Source organism: Neovison vison, chromosome 14, assembly GCF_020171115.1.
Source record: "Neovison vison isolate M4711 chromosome 14, ASM_NN_V1, whole genome shotgun sequence".
NCBI lineage: Eukaryota > Metazoa > Chordata > Mammalia > Carnivora > Mustelidae > Neogale > Neogale vison.
In genome coordinates, this window is record NC_058104.1 from 13,005,619 (window position 1) to 13,022,798 (window position 17,180).

General features: G+C 51.7%; 1 long non-coding RNA gene across 2 annotated transcripts in view; it reads right to left on the reverse strand.

The window, feature by feature from the left end:
- LOC122895469 overlaps positions 1 to 14,847 on the reverse strand; it is a 40,605-nt gene extending 25,758 nt beyond the window's left edge. For both annotated transcript variants that reach the window (XR_006382225.1, XR_006382226.1), the window contains exons 1-2: positions 14,691 to 14,847; positions 13,048 to 13,226 (exon numbers count right to left, since the gene is read on the reverse strand). This is a non-coding gene — a long non-coding RNA (uncharacterized LOC122895469). The remainder of the gene's footprint in view (positions 1 to 13,047; positions 13,227 to 14,690) is intronic.
- Positions 14,848 to 17,180: the final 2,333 nt, after the last annotated feature.

Here is a 17,180-nt window from a genome sequence, read left to right on the forward strand (position 1 = left end):
GCAAACTGCCCCAGTGAGAAGTCAAACAAAAGCTCTTCACAAGCCAAGGATGGCCAGGATGGCCAACCTGTGACCTCAATGTATGAGATGAAACCTGTTTCCCTGCAAGAGCTGGAAATAAGGGGACACTGAGGCAGGACAGATACAGCGACTCCAGGCTTCTCCTGAGTCAAACCATCACCCCATATCCTCATTATTTTACAAGAAGTGACATGAATCCCACCAATGGCAAACCCGTATTCAACCATAGATACACAAATGCATTTCTAAAGCCAAGCAGCCATGACTAAGGAACCACTCACCCCTTTGAACTACCCACGCGATTCCTCCCAGGAATGTGGACAACAGGTTTTAAATCAGTATTTAATTTGGGATCCACTAGTGCCACAAAAAGAATGAGCACATGTTTATGGAATGATGACTGTGGGTCCACGCCGTACCAGGCAATGCATGGACTGTAGGCTAAGGGCAGGCTCTCCAGGTCCCGTGGGGACAGCGGTATAAAGAACTCGGACTACGGGGACAGGTGGCCTGGGCTCCACTTGTGCTGTCCTGTCGCAGGCTGAGCGCGCAAACAGGGACCTGAACCTGATCTCCTCACCCCGCCTTTCTTTACGGAAAGTTGAGTACTTCTCAGACTTGCAGAACGAATTCGTGATAGATTACTTCAATCCTGGGTTTATACCTGGTGTAGCACCTCGGAGGGCTTTGTAACATTTCTGTGCCTCAGTTTCTCATCTGTATAAAGGAACGATAATAGTTTCTGGCTCAGAAAATTGATATGAGAGGGGCACCTGGGTGGCTCAGTGGGTTAAGCCTCTGCCTTAGGATCAGGTCATGATCTCAGGGTCCTGGGATCGAGCCCCACATCCCGCTCCCTGTTCAACAGGGAGCCCGCTTCTCCCTCTCCCTCCGCTCCACCCCCACACTCATGCTCTCTCTCTCTCGCTCTCTCTCTCTCTAAAAAAAAAAAAATCTTACAAAAAATTGGTATGAGAAATAAATGGGATAATGTGTACACAGGGCTTAGAATGTAGCCCAACACCTAGTACTACTCCATATATATTAAAATAGTAACTATTTTTTCCACACTTACTACTGTTATTATGTGGACTCGTTCCAGAGGGAAAACAGTATCAACACTGCAATGGTCTTTCATGTCCCAAAAAGATGTTTTTCAGCCACGGAATGCTCTTTTTCATCCCAGGACCTCGCCGGCCCTTTGGCTCACACCTTTTCCTGTCGGTGGAAGTAGTAATTAAGTGGTTTGGTTTACAAGAGAGAGGATGAGACCTCTTCTTTCCGGCTCTGTCGCTGTGCAGATGGAGGTGGTCGCTGTGATAACCCGTGAGTTGGGGCCCACTGCAGGGGCCAGAAGGCAGGTGCATGTCATTTCCTCTCACACCCGTAAGGTTGAGACCCGTGGAAGGTGATCTCTGTGTCCGTTCATACAAGCACGCACGTGCGCGCACAGACACACAGACACGCACACACACAATCAAGCTAAGGTAGGAATAGTGGGGAGGAAGCCAGCCTGGCCTCCGCCTGTCCCAGTGACCTTCCAGTCCCTATTCTCCCCTGGAATTGCATGGGAGTGGGATCCTGGGTGCTCAGCGCAATGCAGACCCCCGGGAAGACGAGGAGGAGCTGGTTGGGGAAGAAGGGCCATCAAGGACAGAAGAAAATGAGCTCCGTGATCACACGACAGCCTCGTTGTGTCCTTTGGGAAGGCTTGCAAAGGGGAAGAGCAGGTGGGCTGGGTTCTGGACATCATCAGCCCCGTGTCTCGGAGGAAAAGGCTCAACTTCCTGGGGTCCTCAGTTTCCCCATTTACAACAGAAACACTTAATTGTCCGAAAGGTCCTTGGAGAGCCCAGAAGGAGAGGCAGTGCATAAAAGCAAATGGTTCTCACTATCCTGTGGGCTCTTGGCTCCTGGCATCCAGGCGGCTTGTGAGGCCGACGCCGTGAATGTCTCGGATGGATGTCGCCGGGCAGAGCCGTTAAGGAGAAGGATGCAGGGAAGCCACGCGGGCTGCTGGGGCCCAGAGCGGAACGGCGGTTTTCTGGCCGTGGCTTCACGGAGAGCCCCTCCAGCGCCTGCTCGGAAGGAGAAGCTGGCAGGAAGCTTTGTTTAATAGGAACAGAGTCCCCAGAACAGTGAGGGGAGCGAAGGAGCGGGCCTCAGTGCCGCTCCGTTTGGGGGAGGGTTTCCGCGGAGAAGCAGGGATGCCATCTGCTGCCTCCCTCCCATCAGCTGGGTGGAAAAGAGCTCCCCATGGCGCACGGCCTGTCCTGGAGCGTCGCAGGAACAGCTGTGCTCTCACCCGCTCGGCTCCCCCCCAGCCCCCAGGATCTGCGTCAGCTGCCTCTCCAGGGGACGGCTCAGGGTGTCCCGAGGGGTGGGCGGCGGGGGACGGGGCGGGGGTGGGGGGCTGCTGAGTTGCTAAAGGCTTAGCGAGTCTACCTCCAAAAGGTGTCTGGGTCAGTGGACATAAAACGAACACAGAAAAGGGGGGAGTCGCTCCAAACACAGGCACACACGCGCACACCCATTCTGGGGCACGTGGCCAGGCTACCAGGAACGCGTGTGTACACACAGACAGTGAACACATCGTGTCCGGGGGTGCGGAGGTTATGGAGAAGAAAGGGAGGGAGGGATTACAGTGCTGTTTCGTTCTTCACAAGGTAGAGTGCGATTCGGTCCAACACATTTTAGGAACAGAAAAATGTGCTGGAATTCAACAGATTTTCAAAACGGTGCCCCCTACCAGGGCACTTTGCACACAGTTGAAACTATTTTTTAAGAGGTGGGAAGGGACAGAGGGAGAGGGAGAGAGAGAGGACTTGAAGCGGGCTCCACGCCCAGCACGGAGCCCAGCACGGGGCTCGATCCCACGACCCTGAGATCATGACCTCGGCCTCGACTGAGAGTCGGACATTAAACAGACGGAGCCACCCAGGGGCCCTGAAACTCTATTTACTGTATGGATTGATGGGGACGAGAAAGCAAGAAACAGAGAGGGGGATGGGCGACGTCTGGTTGATTTCTCAGCAGAGAAGATTCTAGACGATGTGAGGATGGTCAGGACAGCCAAACGGCTCTTTGTTCATTCTGACTAACCACAAACGTAAGTCACAATAGAAATATTTGAGAGGGTCAGATGGTAAGACGAGGTAAGACGCGATATTTTCTCTATTCTAGAATGTTCTCTTCCTTCTTGGTGGGAAATGGGTGGGCGTAGCAGAGTTAGAACCTTTCTTCTTGGCCTTTGCTTCAAGTAGTGACCGGTAACCAGCTCCTTGTGCGGCAGTCACAGCAGAGGGAGGAAGCCGGACTTTGGAAGGTGAAGGACCCACAGGAGGGACCCACCCGGAGGGACGAGAACTCTGGGAGTAGAGCCTAGACACCCGTCCCAGCGTTCTGGGCTGTTTTCATGCCTCTGTTATTTTTCTTTGTTTCGCTTTTGCTTTTCCTTGCCATTTTGTGAGGTTCTTTTTAGTATCTTGGGCCGTCCTGGCTGTGGTAAGGAAAACCAGGGAACGTTATTGCTGTCCAACCCCCCCCAACCCCGACACACACACACACGTACCCACACATGGATGGATTAGAACAGCTGCGGCTCGCTCAAGGGGAAGTGTGGGGGGCGCTGTGGGGACCCACACAGACCCCTTCCACCCGCAGGGAGGACAGACTTTAGGAAACAGAGCGATTCGGACAGCAGTGGCCTCCTTCCTTGAGAGTTTCTTTTGCGGCAGACAGAGCCTTGAGGATTCTGGCTTTCTTTTAAATGAGGGAGGGCAGTGTTCAAAGAAGGAGTCCCAGAAATTAAACGGACATTGGCGAGGAGCTTCAAGAAAATGCAAGGCTTGGAAAATGAAATCATCCTCAAAGGGTCAGTGCCGCCTGCCACCCGGCCTGTGAGCACCAAGGCAGAGACTCAAACACAAGCCAGAAGACACGGTCCTTGCAAGAGCCAGAAAGGAGAGGTGATGCTCGGGGTGGGGGTGGGGGAATCCCTGCAGCGTGTGCGCTCTTGGCCAGTGTCACCTGGGAATAACAGGCACAGGAAACGCTGGACAATTATTTTCCAGGAGATGAAGAGTCAGGTCTCTGCCGGTGCTGTCCTGGTCCCCGAGGGGCACCTGTTTCCACGGCAACCACCACTTGGGGGAGAACACGGCCCTGGAGTTAACTCTCCCAGGAAGACACTGAGTCGTGGCTCTCGACTCCGGGCGGCCAGAAAGAGGACAAAACAGGAGCCACAAACCTCGCAGGGGCTTCGGGAGGTTAAAAAAAATTGGGTTTGTGGTTAGCGCATCAAGGTCACTGGTCAGCACCAACGTGAGACTCCAGTTCGGTGACTCCCTGCTGAGTTCCCGTGGGTCCTGTCCCCTGCGAACCTGGGTCCTCCTCCCGGCAGTCTGACGGCGATGACAATCAGGACAGCGACAATGACAAGGATGACAGGGAAACTGACAGCGATCCTAACAGGAACGGACGCGAACTGCTAGGTCTTACATGTGCGTTTTCTTCTCTGGCCTCACAAACGCCCTGTGAAGTACACGCTGTCCTTGTCCTCCTTTACTGATGGGGGAATAGCAGCCCAGAGAGGTTAAGTGACCTGTCCAAAGTCACACAGCCAGGAAGAAGGACCTGAGAGCTGAATCTAGCTCTGGGTAATACCAAAGTCACTTTTTTTTTTTTCTTTCCTCAGGAGCTTCAGGGTCTCAGATCTGCAACAGACGACCTCAATTCAATGCTGGCTCAGCCCTCACCAGCCGGGGCAGATCACTTAATCCCTCCGTGCCCAAACGCCATCATCTCTAAAGCGGGAATAATCCCAGCTCCCTCCCAGGGCTTTCCGGGAGAAGGCAAAGAGTTCATGCACGGAAAGCAGTACATTGCAAACTGTTACCTGCTTCGAAATGACCTGGGGATCTTGCTAAAATGCTCTTTCATTTGCTAGTCTGGGGTGAGGCCTCAGGGTCTGCGTTTCCAGGGAGCTCTCAGGTGCGGCCAGCTGCAGACTGTGCCTCCCAGGTGGCAAAGTTGTAAAGCACTTAGAACAGGTCATGATCATCAATAACAGAGTGTTGGCTGCTACTATTACTATTTTAGCCTCCCCCAGCCACATCCCTGTGCCAGGCCATGCGCCTTGTCCTGAGGGTTCTATCGTGGCAGCCCCCTGAGCCCTTGGGAACCGTCAGCAAACCTACAAACAGAAGAGCCGCACATTTGGAGTAAGCCTTCCTCTTCTGTTGTCTGCGTGAATTAATTAGCCTCACACACGAAGGCTTCCCTTCTGGAACCTTCATGAAAATGCTATTGCCCCGTGAAAGAAAACCAGGGGACTAGTCTGCTTTCTGCTCCTTCTGACCTAAGCACGGGGGCCAGGGGGAAACAGGGTCACTGTGTGGACGTAATGACGTGCACACGTTGGGACGTAATGCACAGGCGTCCCTTTAGGTAAATGGGGGACACTGCTGGCAGGCGGCCCTCACTGGGTGGGCGGCCACTTCTCCGTCGACTGCAGCGCTGTCGGGCAGACGCAGGGCTGGGAAGGCCTGGCCATCTGGGCCCCGCAGCTCTGAAGGTTTCGCTCACTCCAGAGCTCCCTGGACCGTTGGTCAAGGCTGTCCTTGAGAGGCCAGCATCACGGCTAGACTCGCCTGGATACTGTATTGGTTTCCAAGGACCGCTGTAACCCATGACCACAAACTTGGTGGCTTCCAACAAACACAAAGGCATTGTCCTGTAGCTCTGGAGGTCGCAAGCCTCCCCGGGCTGAAGTGAAGACATCGGCAGAACCGCAGGCCCTCAGAGGCCTCTGTGAGAGAACGCTTCTCCGGTTCTTCCCGCTTCTGAAGACGGGCTTCTTCCTTGACTCGTGACCTCTTCCTCTATGTTCAAAGCCAGCATTGTCACAGGCATCTTCGAACCTCCCTCGAAGACCTCTCCTTTTACCGCTACATTTCCTCCTTCTTGTTCTGACCCCCTGACCTCTGACCTTCACTGCGCTATGAACCCTTTCGATGGTATTGGATTCACCCCGATAATCCAGGCTGACCTCCCTGTGTTAAGATCCGTAACTCATTCCCGGCTGCAAAGTCCCTTTTACCCTGTAAGGTAATAGAGTCGCAGGTTCCAGGGACATAAGATGGTCATTTGTGGGGCTACCCGTCTGTCACCCGCAGGTGCCCCTCAACAAATATGGCGCACGAGGGACTCTGTCTCAGAAACTGCTCTCCAAAGGAGGACTGTTCTGACTCTACTATCTAGAGACGCTGCTCCCACAGGCCTATGTTGTTTCGAGACTGGGTTGTTCTCACTGGCAAGGGATGAGGAAGGGGCACAGCCATGGGGAGTCCCTAAAGCATGGGATGGTCCAATAACACCTCATACCTGAGTTGGCTTTAGAGAATCTGAGTAGCGGAGCCCCAGACTATGGTCAAGCCACGTGGGGTGGTCACACCGGGTGACACGAGGAAGCCCCGTCAAAGCTCTGGGCTTCAAGGCTTGGGTGAGCTTCCCCAGCTGGCAACACTGGAAGCATATTGTCACATATTGTTGCTGGGAGAAGAGACTGTTGTCCATGATTCCACCAGGCGGTGACCACCAGAAGCTCCATGTGTGGAACCTGCCGGCACTCTGGCCTACAGGGTGATTTTAGTCTTTATCCTTTTTCCATAATAAATTGTAGCACCGTATCTTGGCTGTCAGGGACTGCGAGTCCTTCTAGACAATTGCCAAACCTGAAGGTAGACTTGGGGACCTTGAACTTGCCTTCAGTGTCTCAAGCACTGGTAGTCTCGGGGACCCCGGAACTCAGCACACCCCCATGCACCATAGTCAGAAGAATTCCTCCTGAAAACTTCCCCACAGAAATCCTATGCCGTCTTGATTTTCCCCATTCAGTCTGTCCTGTCAGCTTTTCTCAGCACCCACCTTCAAAGAAGGGACAAACATTTTTTTTTTTTTTTTCCTCTCCAGCAGCCACAAAGCACCATTCAAGGCAACACGGAGTCTTCCTGGGACCCGGAAGGGCAGAGCAATGTCTTGACTCGCAGCTTACACGCAGGTATAGGAAATGTCAGAGAGAGCGGAGTTCAACCTGTTTTGATTGTGCCCGTCTCATAAACTGGACCAGAAACAGAGAGATAAGGACGCCTTCCAGAAAGGCAGGGCGGCTGTAAAAGACAGATCACAATATCGTGCCAAGTGACCTACGTCTGGTCAACGCTGATTACAAACAGACAGCAGAGTCGGTGCCGGCCTTGCTTTGTTCCGCCTGCCAGCAGGTTCAGGGAAAAAACCTATCGGCGCCGTTTACCATACAGTCAGCAAAACTTCATTTCTCCTTTACTTTTGGTCCCCATATTTCTATATATCTTTATTTTTAAGAAATTCAGTATTTCTTTTTATCATTATATCTGGACCTCAGCTGTCCAGAATGAGATCAGTCAGAACTCACCTCGATCCCTTCTCTCTGAAAACCGTAATTCTTGCTTACTTTGTTACTGTACGAACTTATGTTTAACAATGTAATAAGCACCTATGAGCCCAGTTCCAAACTGAAGTCTAAAGTCATCACAATGACTTACATTGTATATTTAAGCCTTATATCAAAACATCTAAAATAATTTGTACATTCTTTTTTTTTTTTTTTAAGATTTTATTTACCCACTTGGCAGAGAGAGAGAGAACACAGGCAGGGGAACAGCAGGGGGAGAGAGAAGCAGGCCTTCTGCCAAGCAGGGAGCCCAATGTAGGGCTCAATCCCAAGACCCTGGGATCATGACCTGAGCTGAAGGCAGATGCCCAACCAACTGAGTCACCCAGGTGCCCTCATTCTTTTTTTTTTTTTTTTTTTTTATGAGACTTAAACTAATAAGCTGTTACTTAGAAAACTTTCCAAAAGGCCAACATTAAGAGACAAATATTACCTGGAATGCATTCCCTCATCCCTACTCACTCATCAACAGCATTTAATATTCTATTCTGACATATTTACATTTAAATATTTTTCTACACTGCAAGTGAGCATGTCTGGAAAATTTCACATCTTGATTTTTTTTTTTCCATCCACCATTACGTATAAAAATGCTTTACTTAAATATTTCACTTAACGTTATGTATTAAATACTGTATTGTTTTTGACAGTGGACGTCGTAAGCCTTATTTGGATGGTACCCTAGTGATTTGGTAACCGATTTTTTGTTAGACATGTCAGCTATAGGGTTTTTTTGGGGGGGTTATGGTATATAATGCTATCAAACAATATTTTATATGTAAACATTAATTCATCTTTTTGTTTTGTGTTCTGTATTGAGTTCTAATCAAAGACTGGGCATCTGGGTCAAGGCATATTCATATTTTAACATTGTTGAGGCATATTGTTTAGTTGTTTCCTAGAAAGAGAGTACCTATTCCTACTGATCTTGGCAAGAAGAGCCCCCACCCTGGTCCCACACTTTCCCAGACCCCTTTTTGGCCTTCCTTGAGCCACGGTATTTCCCATAACCTAAGGGTTCTAAGGGATGAGGGGATAACCTGTGGGGAATCCATGACCCTTGACTCCCTAGATCATGGCCCAAGTACGTGGAGTCCTGGCATTGCCTGCCTCAGTTTCCCAGACCTGCCTCCAGGGTTATGGAGTCTCCTCCCTGGGGACCATTTTCTCAAAAGCAGACCTGAGCTGCAGTGTCCATACCCCTGATCTGCTGGTGGGGGAGTGGGGAGGCACGTGGAAAGATCCTACACGTTCCCTCAGCGTGTCCACATATGTGTGCACAGCACCCCTTACAGTGCGGATAGAACGGGGGCGGGAAAAGGAGGAAGGCCAGGCACCAGGAGCCTACAGCTCACTCTCCCTCTACCAAGTTCTTGAAGGAAGTCTTGGAAATCCAGGAATTGTAAGTTCACCCAGCTCATTAGGAAGGTGTATTTGTGAAGGCAGGAAAACTGAAAATATTTCCCAGTGTATTAGCTTCTTTGTGACTCTTACATACGGAGATGCATGACACATGGGCCTCCGATCGGACCCTTGTCCTGGGCCCTGAGCTTGTTCCTGGGGGGCCTACTACCCGTATCTACTCCTACCAGCTCACCTGAACGTGAACAGGCATTCACCAACTTCTGAGTTACAGCAACTCCGCTGTTAAATGGGCGCAAAACAGTATCTCATGCTTGTTTTAATCTGTATTTTAAACATTTATTTTTTGGTGCCGGGGTGGGGCGCCTGGGTGGCTCAGTCGTTTAAGCCTCTGCCTTCAGCTCAGTCATGATCCCGGGGTCCTGGGGTCGAGTCCCGCGTCCCCCTCCTGCTGCCCCTCCCCCTCTGTGCTCATGTGCCTGCGGCTCTGCGGGACCCTCTCTCTGTGTGCTCTCTCTCTCGAACAAATAAAATCTTTAAATTTTTAAAATTTCTTCCATAATTAAATGTAAATGTTATATGAGTTTCAGGTATACAGTATAATAATATGATGAATAGTTAACAATTCGACGATTCTGCGCAATACTCAGGGGGCCATTGTTAAAGGCCATTACTCAGTTCTATCAATTACATCGATCCCTGTCACGTCTCCTCCAGCAACTCCCAGCTTGTTCTCTATATTTGAATCTGGCTTGTTTGTTTGTGTTTTTGGTCTCTTTTTCCCTCTGTCCATTTGCTTGGTTTCTGGGTCACTCATATTTTGTGAATGATTTTTGCCTTCGTTTATCTACCGGGACCTCCGTGTTTTTCTTGTAAGTTTGTAAAGGCTGCCTCTCTCTAGTAAGAAGGATACTCTCCAGCTGCATATATGGTGTCCTGGGTACCTGGGGTCTGTCCAGTTCCTACGCCCCAGGAATTACTACCTGTGTCTAGGAGGAGAGAAGGTGGGAAGCTGGGAAGGTCAAGCAGGACGTGAGCAACAAGGAAACTCTGAGCGAACTCTGGGGGTCCCCAGTCAAGGACAGTTATTCAGGAGGGGTTGCTAATACGAGGAGGGGATTGGAACCGATCTGGACCAGGAGGACGAGAGCAAGGAAGGCAAGACCACAGCAGGGCGTCCTGAGAAAGTCCTAAGTGTGCGGGTCCTCCCCTGTGCCTTGGGCTTGGCATTAATGAATTCTTGGAGTGGTGATTCACGTTAAGGGTCCTGCTCCTGGGAGTGTATCCACACGAAGAATTGAATTCTCGAACCAAGCTGGAATCCAGCTAACTGAATGTCCCAAAGCAGCGCCAACTGCTCCCCTACAATCCTCTCCAATCAACAAGGTGTTGGTCTTGCTCAACAGCAAACAAGCAAGTCACCGCCCCTGGGGACCTTCCTCCCATTCTCTTCTTTGAACACCTAAGTGGGTTCTCTTCCCTTCTTTCGGAGAGCTGGCCAGTAAATGCTTTAATTACAAGTTGAAAGGAATAAAATAAAATCATCTGGTGGAATGGTTTTAATTAGAATTTAGTGAGTTGGGCAAGCAATTAGTGCATCTCTGAATGGAGACTCTATACACATATTTGTCTCCATTGAGCTTCACTGATTTCAATGAACATTTGAGTCCAGGTCCTCAAGTTAAACAAAGGCCATTAGAATGGTACCACTGCTAATTGTGTAGCCTGAGCCAACGGAAGATGGCACAAGCTATGCCTCTAGGTCTTCCCTGGTCCCAGTGATGGGGCCTCAGGGCAACGGCACCAGCTTCAGTTTTAAGACAGCCACGAAATTCTTAAGATTCTTCATTTAAGCAAAAGGAGAAGAGGAAATAGTGAAGGAAGAGAAAGGGACTGTTGTGTTTTAACACCAGCTGTATGCCAAGAACCAAACCAGGCGGGTATGCTGACCTTCCCCTGCCCCTTCCTCCATGTAGCAGCCTACGCAGAGGTCATCATTACAGATGCAATAAAAACAAAACAAAACAAAACAGAAAACACTGCAGACCAGAGATGAAGCCATTCCCCAGCTTGGATGGCAGCAAGCACAGAACCCTAGGTAGTCCAGATCCAAAGTTCTAGCACCTTCCAAGGGATTTGGAATCCCTCAAATATACATATATAGGTGTAGATACAGATACAGATGTTAAAGAAAAGAAAATGGAGTTCCTCTTGGAGCAGACCGATTTTTACATCTCAGGTAGGATCTCTCTCCAACTTGTTTCTTTTTTTAAAAAAGATTTTATTTATTTATTTGATAGAGAGAGACACAGCGAGAGAGGGATCACAAGCGGGGGAGTGGGAGAGGGAGAAGCAGACTTCCCACTGAGCAAGGAGCCCCATGCAGGACTCCATCCCAGGACCCTGCTGAAGGCAGATGCTTAACGACTGAGCCACCAGGCACCCCTCCAACTTGAAGTTTCTAAGAGCAAATCTGGTTCATCGCATAGGCCAAGCAAGTGCCACACCACCAGTTCCCCGTCTGGACTCCACATTGGAATCCCTGGGAGGCTTCAAAAATTCCTCACACTAGGTCCCTGCCCATGGAGGTTCTAATCTCCCCGAGATGGGGTACAGAGCAGACATGGGCCCTTTGAGAAGTTCCTGGGGTGTTGCTGTTACACGGTCAAGGTAACACTGACCTCCATGCACACTCTGCGTTCAGAGAAGGTTGGGAAAGTCCCACTTATGAGAGAAGGTTTTTCCCCCTGAGATTTGCAAGCTGGTGCCCACACTGCTCCTAGTCCTGTCCCTGCAGGAGACCTGGCAGAGAGTAGCCAAGCCGGAGGGTGACAGACCCCAGACGGGGAGCCTGTCTCATACTGGCATCGTGATCTTGACCAGGCAGGTTAATCTGACTCTGAGTCACCTACAAAACGAAGACGAGAACTATCTGGTTAGCCAGACCAAAGATTTTTAAATTGCCTTCCTACCATGAGAGCAAATGATCTTTGCTGAGAGCTGACCAAGGGCCGCTTAAATGATGGAGTCCTTGAAGGCAGAGACAGTACCGGTGATTGTCTCTATCTGCAGGAATATAGTGCAGACTCGGGGTGTGATAGAATTAATACCACTGTGCCTGAATTTTCCTATGGCGGAGTCACTACAGGAGAGAAGTTTTATGCTCTGGACCTCCTAAAAAGGCAGTAGGTCTCACTATCCCTCATTCACACCTTGGCCCAGTCTTTTCCTTGTTCATAGATCTTCCCCAAGACTAAAGCAAATAGGTTTAAGATACATTGTATACTATCGTGTTACAAACTCTCTCTTCTGGAGAAACCCAAGGCGGGGTAGCAAATTCAATCCTTGATTGCAACACTTTTTAGTATCCAACGCAGCGGACATTCTATGGGGCCCTTGTCTGGGGAAGCTCATCCCAGCTTAAGCTGTGCAGCGAGAAGATATACACAGGAAAGTGCCAGTGAAGTGGCCAGCCCCATGGGCAAGACCTTTGCAAGGGACCTGTCATTGGACAGAGCTTGGCAACCAGTTTTTAACTTCAGACGATCGTTTTGTCAGTTTTCCTACAGATCAGCTTTTTCTAGGAAACACGGTCACACGCACTAAAAGCAAAAGAAACTACAGTAAGGCACAAAAACCTTCTTTGATTTTGATTGAGTTCATCAAGTTATCCTAGCTCTAGAAGCCTCATCTGTAGAATGAGAATAACACCTCCAGCTCCGCGAGCTGGGGTTACTGTAGAAACCATGGGTGCTGCTGGTGTTCACTGATGGCCTTTGAGCCGGTGTTTTCCACTCTCTGCCTTCGGGGCAGAGTTAGGATTGTGTGTCCTGGTCCTGAGAAGCAGAGACCCACCCGCTGACCTGCAGTGAACACATGATGTGAGCAAGACATTAACTCGTCATGTTGAAGCCTGCCTGCCTTCCTCCTCTTCTCGTTCAGTGCACAGCGCTCCTAGAAAATCTTCAGTCAACTGAACCGAATTTCATACCTTGGGCAACAGCCGATCGTGCTCTTTCTCAGAACGAGGCGAAAAAAGAACCCAGAACGGACACCGAGGGCCCCGGATTTCAGAGAGCCTCCCCCAACCCTCCCTATCTTCCTTTCTTCCCCCTTAAAGGGCTCTGGGTGGTACGCGCCCTCCCATTCTACATCATTAGCTGCATCTTTACCTCTGACTCGGGAGAACAGCCCAGCTCTTGTTTGCAGGAGCTTGTAAACACAAACTGGAAATGCTCCTCATTCGCATGCACGCAGGAGTTTCCGGGAGGTGAGCTCGTCGGAGTGTGTTCAGCCACGCTGCCGGCTCATCGGAGCAGACACTTGACCCGCGTGCTTCTCCCACTGGAAACTGAAAGCAAACCCGTGTTGTCTTAACACACAACAGCGGCGGCTTCCGCGGGAGCCCTGGCTGGTAGGCGTGCCTCCCTGCCTGGCGCCTTCCTCTCCCTGCAGCTGGGGCTGCCGCAGCCGTCCACCTGCAGAATCAGCCCACCTGCGGTTCGCGCTCTGCCCTAAGGGAGACCGAGGAACAGGGGAGACTGTGGGCATCGTGGCTCTGGGGTCGGGGCCTGCCCTCAAGCCCCTGCCACATGGGGCTGTTGTCCAGAGTTCTAGTCTCATTACCTGCCTCAGCTTCCGTTCTAGAAACAGAGTCTCCCCGCCTTGTTCTGTGCGACCAACCTCCCTCGGCGAGGGTGCCCCCGCTCTGCTCTGGGCAGCCCCTCCGGGAGACTGGAAAGCCTGCATTCAAGGTCATAGAGGAGGGTGTCAGTTCTGATAGGTTACTTCCTTCCCAACCTGCAGGACACCCACAGAACCCCCTCCGGCCGAGGCTTCGACCATCCTTCACTCACCCTTCAGGGAGGTCCTCCGCCTTCTCCTGCCCCCTGTTGGATTCTCACTGCTGTTCGGGGATTTTCCTGCTAAACCCTACTTCCTACCTGGCTTAGCTAAGCAGGAGGGAACCTGGTCCAGTGCCTGGCTCCCCCTGGGCTGCACCCCTCCTCTCTGCTGCCATTTAACTAAGCTCATCACGGGCAAGCTGGGCAGCTTGAGTCAAAGTCCTCGGATGGGGCAAAAACCATGAAGATGATCCCAAAGGGCCACATTTTAGTAAGCAGCATTTCATGGGACGATGGTATCCGAATTGCTTGTGCACTAAAAGCACAAGCTCCTCTTTCTTTCTCTGCAGAATGGGGCTGAGACCTGAGGAGGTCCTGACAAGGGCCAAAGAAAAGGTACATGGAACACGAGCCCGGTATCCGGTATACAAATTTCCTCCAATATTTGTATTCATTCCGTCCCATGCGCAGGACACGCAGCTTTGCTTCCATAGGTCTCTCAACCTAAAGCTTTCACAGCTGCACTGTAGGGGACACAGGAGAGAGGCTCTTGCCTGGGGTCCCTTCCTGGGCTGTCATGGGGTTCAGTGATCCCACAAATGGTGCAGGAGGCAGAGCCTAAACAGATGTGTGTCCTGGGAGATCAGTATCTCCCAGGTGCTCCCCCTCTGCTGAACACAATCTAGCTTCAAGCACCACAAGGGCTCAGAATGAAATCCTCTCCAATAGAATGAAGGATTCCCAAGGCAGGTCATCCTGGAGACCGTTCCCTTGAGGTCAGAGCTCCTGGTGGGCAGGTGTATCCCGGCGGGCAGGTGTACCCTTTGCCTTCAAGTGTGGTTCGGTCCGGGCTCGGATGCCAAGTGCCGAAATCCGCACGGCCTTCCTCTAACCCTCGTCTCCTCTGCCGCAATCATTGTCTGAGTTAGCTAATGGCAGGGTACAGGGACCTCCCATTGAGATTCCATTACCTTGTAATTTTCAGCTTGTTCACTGTTGCAGTAAAGCCCCTCTGTCTTCTAATTCCCCAGCACTCACGTCTCATCTTCTCGAGAACTGGAGTATAGAACATGCTTTCTGCTGGGGATTCATGGAGATAAGTTATTGAAGTCAAGCAGAGAGGCAGGCTTCCAGCACTCAACTATTCATCTCAGAATGGATGTTCGTGCTTCCTTTGGAAGGTCTAAACTAATCACAAACAATGTGCTTCCTGGATGTTTAAGGATTCATAAACTTCCTGTACAACGAAGGCGGAGGGGGCCAGGAACGCCCCCCCCCACACACACACACCGGGGGGCTCATTAGCACTAGGAGGCTTGGGACAGCCGACTTGTATTTGGTGTAATTTCTATGGGACCGAGATGCAGTTCTCAAAGCCACTCATTGGGGAGGAGTAACCGTGTCCACACATACGCGTTAACCCGGCCCCAGACGGTGGCCACGTGACCCGTCTATGAGATGATCTCCTTCTTGAAAACTGCTGCTCCCTCCCGAATCTCGTTCTTTGGTCTCTGAGACACGGCCGCTTCTCTCCCCTCTGTGGATCCAAGTCCCAGCTGCTCCGAACCTCTGCCAGGTCACCTTGGTGGTCTCCCTGCCCACGAGGCCCCTCTCCTTTCCACCCAGCTCCGCGCCATCCTTCTGGCCCTCCCGGAACAGTGTTCTCCTCAAAGCTGCCATCGTCAGAGGCCCTTCCGGTTGCCAAGGAGAGAAGCAAAGTGGAACGTCTCCGGGTGGGATTTCCACAAATAATATGTGCCGTACGATGACTTAAGGGAGGGGGATCCCTAAGGCACAAGCCGTTCTAATACAGGATATATGACACTCCTCCTACTGACCAACGGGTTCCATGCCCCCACATTTTGAACCTACGAGAGCTTATGGCTGCTTTGATTCATAGTGTATACCCAAGGTGAACTTATGTGTCTTCGGATGCTCTAGATTTGCTCTTAGGACCCTCGAGCCTCCGTGTAAAGAAGCCTGGGCCCTGTAAGGAAGATCACGCCCCACAGAGAGGCCATACGGAGGCTAGTCCCACTTCTGAGGCATCCTATCCAAGCACCAGGGTAGCAAGGATAGAAGCTTCTAGATGACTCCAGGCCCCCACCACTGGAGGCATCCCCAGCCGTGTACAACTTCTCCGCTGGCGGTCCTAGGCCTCGGGGGGTTGGGGGGTCAGAGGGACAAGCTGCCCTCACTGATCTGTCCAAATTTCCGCCTTACAGAATTGTCAGCACAGGAAAAAGCTGTGATTTTCAGCCACTGAATTTGGGGCGGTTACCGGCACAATAGCGGATCACGGAGAGGAGGAAGGTGGTCTTCAACCCATATTCTGGTTTCCTGAAAGGGTGCTTCCCACCCCTGAGGAGGCACTAGGAGAAAAGCCCTGAGACTTTATCGCTCAGACTATTTTCTCAGGCATCAGGGGAGGACGGTGTTGGGGAGGCTCGGGGCAGGTACGGGGTGGAGAGAAGTCTCCCGCACAGAGCAGCTCCAGGGCGGGGAGGCCCCTGGCCACTGATGGCGTCTGCAGCAGAAGGCCTGGCCATGAGCTGTGGGAGTGTGGGGAGGAAGTGCGGCGGACAGCCAGTGATGGGAGGGTGCAGGTCAGGATCATCCGGCTCCATTCAGCCTGAGTACAAAATACCCCAACCTTCCAGAACTTTCGATGTCAACCCGGCTCGACTCACCTAGCGGGTACCAACCTCTATGGAACAGAAGGCCCGGTGTGGGAGGAAGTCTACAGAGGAAGGGGTGACAGCAGCCTCGAGTCTGGGGCAATCCTTCTCCGTGCTCTCCCCCTTTGAAAAATGAGCAAGCTCTTTAGAATTCTAGATAGGAAAGTCTTTCCAGGAATTGCAGCCACAGGAAGGCCGAGACACACTCTGCTTTAGGGTTCGGCCAAGAGCAGGGATCTCTTATTTTGGGGGTGGGGATCGGGGAAGGGCTTGGCTGTCCCCTCCCTGGGGATCATGCTCACAGGAGAACAGGGGGGGCTCTGGGCATAAATGCTATCCTCAGAAGGGGACCTTGGCAGCCCTCCGTTGGCTGCTGGCACGACTTTGCCAGTTGGCTACAGAGAGCCTGGAAAAGCCTCATTAAACCACACAAAGCCGGCCTAAGGAGCAGCGCCCGATGGCCCAGGATCCCTACTCAGCTGAAGCCAGGCACCTGTGGACACAGCTTGTCGTGTCTGAGACCCCACGGCTGCAAATTCCCTCCCCGCCCCATCGGATCCTTGGGGATCGCAAACACGCCGGTCCTCGGCCGGCCAGCCCGGGGAGGTCACTGCAGCAGCCACCTGGCTCCACCACGCTGGCCTCCTTCACGCATGCACAGACCTCAAATCCTCAGGGTCAGGACAGTCCCCTGCTTCCCCGTGATACTGGCCAGACCCAGGCCGGGGCCCTGTCCCGAGGCCAGCAAAGCTTCATCCCCACAAAGCAGCCCCTCTCGGGCTT